Source organism: Anser brachyrhynchus (assembly GCF_964034855.1).
Source record: "Anser brachyrhynchus genome assembly, chromosome: 21".
NCBI classification, from domain to species: domain Eukaryota; kingdom Metazoa; phylum Chordata; class Aves; order Anseriformes; family Anatidae; genus Anser; species Anser brachyrhynchus.
The window spans coordinates 1,973,093-1,979,092 of NC_137714.1; positions in this window are offsets into that span (position 1 = coordinate 1,973,093).

Here is a 6,000-nt window from a genome sequence, read left to right on the forward strand (position 1 = left end):
CTGTTTGCAGATGTGGCCACCTCATCCGTGTGGAGATATGGCCGCAGCCTCCAGCTTCAGCCTGAATTGCCATTAAGCACTAAAATCTTGCTTTAGGTGAGGCTCAATGCATGCAAATCCTATAGGAGCACAAAACAGCTCTATTGGTGATCCTTTCCCCGCTCCCCCACTGTTATTTCCCCTCCCAAACACTGAAATCAATTAAAAAAAAAAAAAAAGCATTGAGTAGGTGTAGCCGGTCTTCAGCTTAACTACACGGATCTCTTGCTTGAGTCTGTGCGGTATTTCTAAGGCCACCTTGCTGTAGTTCTCCTCGAGGCTTTTCATTGATTTCTGTTACTGCAACATGGAGTGTCACGGCTGGGTGAGTTGGAGAAATGCAAAGTGCGTGCAGTGCTTATGGGGCTGGGTGTTGCAATGCCTGTGGTACATGGCTCACCAAAAGTTAGTAGAAATGCTCTGGATCCATTTGGGGGTAAAACTGGTGTGGAGAACTTTGGTTTTCTCCATGCTGGGGCATCATCCAACCCTTCCTAGCTTCAGCTCCTGCTTGCTTGCCATCCCCACCTGGCAGCTGGGTGCTCAGTCACCCATCACTTATCATCATCATCATCTCCTTGTTACCATCACAATGTTGTTGCCGTCACATCATCATCACGGAACAGGTTGCCCAGGGAGGTGGTGGAGTCACCGTCCCTGGGGGTGTTCAAGGAAAGGCTGGACGTGGTGCTTAGGGACAGGGTTTAGTAGGTGACGTTGGTGGTAGGGGGTTGGTTGGACCAGATGATCTTGGAGATCTTTTCCAACCTTAATGATTTCATGGCCAACCCCTGGTGCCATGCCAGCATGAGCCAAGAAGGCATTTTCTCCTTGTCCCAAACAATTTAAATCTTAATGCCACTGCGCTGGGCTCTGAAGAGATCAGGACAGAAGGCAAAAGAGAGGAAGTTTCTGCTGGATGTTTTATTTTTGTTGGCAGGTCCTCCTGGCAAGGCGATCCCCCAGCCCTGCCCTCTCCCCGGGGAGGAGGGAAGCAGCTCTGCAACAACGAGGAAAACAGTCTGCTTTTGTGCCCAGCCCTTTCTTTTCCTTGGCTGCCGAAGGATTTACCAATTAAACGGTTGTTTTGGGTTCTAAAACCACTAATCAGATCTGCCAAAAGCCTTAATGAGAGCTTTTCACTTCCCTTCCTCTTTGTTTTATTTTTTTTTAAAGGTTCATTAAAGATCCACAAAGGATGGAAACGAGTTTCTCAAGCCACGCTCCTTGCCCCAAAATAATTGCCCAGGCGGCTCTCGCCCAGCCTTCACCGCCGCTCACTAACCTGCCGTGCTGGTGGGAACTGGCGATCAGACACTTTTCCCTGGGAATTGTTCTGATCTTCTTTTCCCTTCCTCACCACCCCACCCCCCCTTTTTTTTTTTTGATGCATTTTGGGCCTTTTTCCTCCTTTTCTCTTCGTTTTTCCCATTGTGCGTGCAAAGGTGAAGAGCCCTTGGACAGAGGATGGTTGGAGCACGTTGGGTTTGACTCCATCCTCGACCTCCAAAATTCTCCTGGATGTTTAGCTGCTCTCGTTATGGTTTCTCTTGCTGTTTCCAGCCTCAGAAACAAACCTCTCCCCAAAGAGCAGAGCCCTTCAAGGGTAGCAGATGGCTGATGAGGAGGAAAGTCGTGGGCAGAAGGATGCAAATGATCTTGGATGTCTTTGCAATATTCAACTCATCAAGGCTGTGCAGCTGGGGAAATGCATCATCCAACTTGGCTTGTTGCAGGCTCTTCCTCCAAGATCACCCAGGTTTTGGGTGTTAAATGAGGGTTTCATCCTATTTTAACACTATATGTCTTGGTCACTGTCACACATGCTAACAAAGCATTAAAGCTCCACAAGAAGTGTTCTGTAACACAAGTGAGACTTTTCTGGAAATACTGGTCCAAAACTGAAATTGCACCATGTCCATGGGCAGTTCTGCAATATCATCTCCTCCAGCAGCTGGAACAAACCCGCAAATTTCAGGATGTCAGCATCACTCCTGGAACTGAAATTCCATGTTTTGACCAGCACTAATTACGGGGTGTCACTGTGTGCTGCTTGTGTGATCCGCAAATGTTGGTGCTTCTAAGATCTCCAGAAAACAACAATTTCCACAGTTTAGCTTTCAAAAGTTAGGCTTATTGCAGCAAGAGAATCTGCCCACATCTTCCTAAAAGAACGTCTTGCTCCTGGACCTGCTACCAGCTGCTCTAAGTAGGCAAGGATGGCACGGTGCTGAGCAGATATATTTTAATATTAAAGGGAAAACCATAATAACATATGCAGAAATGACAAGGAGTTTCTCAAAGCTACTTATCAGCTGCAAAACTTCCCCAGACCTCTTCAAAACTGCAAAACTCTGCTCTCAGATGAGCATATTGCACATTTAATTCTCTCTGCACAGATTTCCTCTGCATTGCTAGGCGGCTTAAGATACTTTAATGTGTGCAGCAAAGGCTTGTGGTGACACATGTAATTAAGTCTTGCAGAACACCCTTCAACAGTAGAGATCAAAGCAATTTGCAAAATAAATGTGTGTCATTATCTCAACTTTACAGGGAAACTGAGGCTTAGAGAGGGGAAATCTCCCAGCAGACAAAGGCTGGAGGCAGGGAGGAAAAGCAGGATTCCCAAATCCCCATTTTGCTGATGAAGCGAAATTGTAGAGCGCTGAAATTTGTGAGGAATATGTTTGGTACACTGCAGTGAAGGCTCCAAAGGGGGGGTATAATTCAGCTAGAAAGAAGAAACAGACTGAGATGCAGACAGATTCTCCCCCCAAAATGACGTCTTGAAAGAGAGACTTGACTTGCTGTGTAGGAAGCTATTTTAAGGAGAAAAGACAGTATTTTACTGTGTTGATGCAAGGAGCCCCATCTAGCATGAATGAACTCCTTCTGTCTCCAGTTCTCATGCTATGAATTGGCGTCACCCAACCTGTTTGCAACCCGTGGTAGCTTCCCCAAAAACTTCTGATTGCTGCCGTGCTATGGCACCTCCACAGACCACATCTCCAAGGTGACAAGGCAACGTAGGCTGCACCTACGTTCTGCCATGCTCAAGGCTCTCCATGGCCGTGTTGGCCAAGTAGGAGTGGAACACACCCGAGTGGTCCCTCAGGTCCCCATTTCGTGATCCTTCATGGTGGTGATGCTACAGACAAAACTTCTTGCTCTTGCTCCTCATTGAGCTGGATCTACCACTTGCCCACCCAACGCTTTCTTTCCAACAGCCCTCAGTATAGTATCCCTGTGCTTTCTTTGCCGTAATTAAATTTTGCTTTGCAATCACACACACACACAAAAAAAAAAGCCTCCTGACAACCAGTGAAAAATAATTAGCGGCACATTGTGTCATTAAACACTAGACTTTAATTAAATTGCATAGAGATAACTGCCTCTAACGACTGGAAGTCTGGAGCCTCAAGACAGCTGAGTACTCAGCAGAATGGAGTAAAACACCTAATAAAATAGACGAAAGTCGGGTCCTTTCCTCAGGTTGATAAAGCACCTGCCAAAACAGGGCATCACATTGCAACTTCCACCTGAAAATAGCTTATCATCCCTTTTCCTTCCCTGCTTTTTGTCTCTTTGGAGCTAAAGGGCATTTGTCAGGGTGAGTATCACCCTGGGAGGAGGTGCTGCTCCTCTCAAGTTGGCCTCTCTGTGTTTGGCAACTTTTTTCAGTCCCCTGCCTTGGGAAAAGAGGTTTCCCACTGGCCACGGGCTGCTTGGACCTGGACTAACCATGACAGCAGCTCTGTGGAGATGACCCATGAAATCTGTCAGCGTGATGTGTTGGTGGAGGCTCGTGCTAGTGGTGGGTTGGCTTCTTGGAGCGTCTAGGCCACCATGTCTTGTTGCTTGCCCACGTCCTTAATGGCCTTGATCTTCTCTGCTTAAGATTTCCAACTGCTCCTGATCCATTTTCAAGGTCATTTGGGATCCCCTCGCATCTCCGACCCCTTTTCTGGCCATGCACCAGCTTTGCTGCCCACCTGCAAGTCTCCTTGCTTGGGGACTGTTGGGGTGAGATGGTGCCGCTTCTCCTGCTTGCAAACGTTGCGGGGTGTCTGTGCATGTTTAGTGGGAAAAAAAGGGGACAGTTGGATTAACGTGGGTGCAGAAAGTGCTCCCAGGCTTGCACTTGCTTTTTGAGCCAGAAAGTGTTACATTTTTCTAGGATTTTTGACTTGCCCTAAATACAATTGAGATCCCCCCCGTTGTTGGCCCACCCTGATGTTTTATGCTGACTTCTCCAAATGCAGGCACAAAGCACAAGCCTTTTTCCGCCGTGAAAATTTAATTACTGCTTTCTCGCATGTTTCTGCCAGACCTATAAAAAGAGGCTTATCAGAAGCGATAAGCCCAGCGTCCTCGGGAACCGCACCGTAACTCAAGCACGGAGCAGAAATGCAAAGGGGCAGCTCCTTTTGTGGCCTTTTTCCAACCACCTTTTGTTGGCAGTGTTACAGCGAGGCACTTTGACAAGATGCAAATGCCCAAGGTTTCCTTTTTCCCCTTTTAAATAAAGTAAATATCATTAAAATTCAACTGCTTCTCCATGGCTTTTTGCTCTGTCTTCCATCCTCACCTCTTCCAGCTGGAGTAATATATTTTCCCTCTACTTCTTTAGTTGTCAATCCAAACTTCTGTTGGGAGAAGGTTTATTTTTAAGTGGTCCCATTGCTGGTGCAAAGGAGCTGAAAGGGTTCGTGTTGGACATTGCTGGTGGCTCTTGCTATCACGTTGTCCCTGAAAGCTGCCCCTTGCCTTCACCAGCGAGCAGATGTCTAACAAAATCTCCAAAGAGAGCAAAAATTCAATAGAGAAAGCAGTAGGAAAGAGAGAGACCTCCGAGAGTGCATTTTCTGCAGATTCCTCAAGGTGTTTTTCCTCCTCGTAAAGCTGCGGTTATGGACCAAGGTTGTGTCTCCGAAGCAAACAGCCGTGTGCCGGGCAGGGGTTGAGGATGTGCCCGGAATGGGGATGTCTGATAGCAGAGCGCAGCGTTGGCTGTGAAACAGCTTGAAGAGGGCAAGGTCTCCTCTGAAAGTCTTGAAAACCCATCGAAAAGCAGAAATCTCTCTTGGCTATCACTTCGCGCTTGAGGCAAGAGGTCGCACAGAGCAGTTCGCTCCCAGCCCCTCTTGGCTTCCTCCCCGCGCTAGCTGGATCACGCTCTTTCCCTTTTGTCTCCTCCTTGTTTCATGGCAGGTTTCGGAGGTTCACTTTGATTTATTATTGCTGTTTTTTTCTTAAAAGTGCCAGAAGCGTGGTGCTCCTGCTCCCCACTCCTGCTTCGCTGGGGCCAGCAGCAGGGTGTGAGCTCACAGCAGCTCAGAATTTACTATTTATTGTTTTCCATTTGAAATGCTTCTTATGAAAAACATTTTTTTCTTTGGCTCTGCAAAAAATACATATATATATATATGTATATACTGCTTGTTCCTCTGTTTGAAGCAGAGACATACATGTGTTGGGGTACAAGGTGGGCTCAGTAGGACCTGGCTGTTCTCCTGCATCGTTTAAGGTCAGCTCTGTATGTTTTTCCTTGAAGAATTTGGCTGCTGGCACCACAGCTTGAGCTGAAGCCGAATTGTGCATCCAGTCAGCCAAACCCCTACTGTCCTGACAGTGCAGTTGTTTCCCTCTTATAAAATCTGTCTCTTTTTCAAGGTCATTTTTAGGCTTCTCAATGCAACGCTTGGCTGCACAACCTTTACCCATGAGGCTTCTCCCAAACTGCTGCAAACCAAGCGGGGTGGCTCCGATATGTGGCTGAGTTTCTGTGCCGGTGCAAAGCGTTGCTGCATCTGCGCTTTTGCTAGAAGGTGGTTTTGGAGGGGTTTGCTCCTGTAGGAGCGATCTGGCATGAACGGGGCCTTGTGAATGTCCTCGAGCTCCGGCTGGGACGGGCAGCGATGAGCCATCTGGCAGGCTTTGCATGCAGGCAGGTAGCTGGCA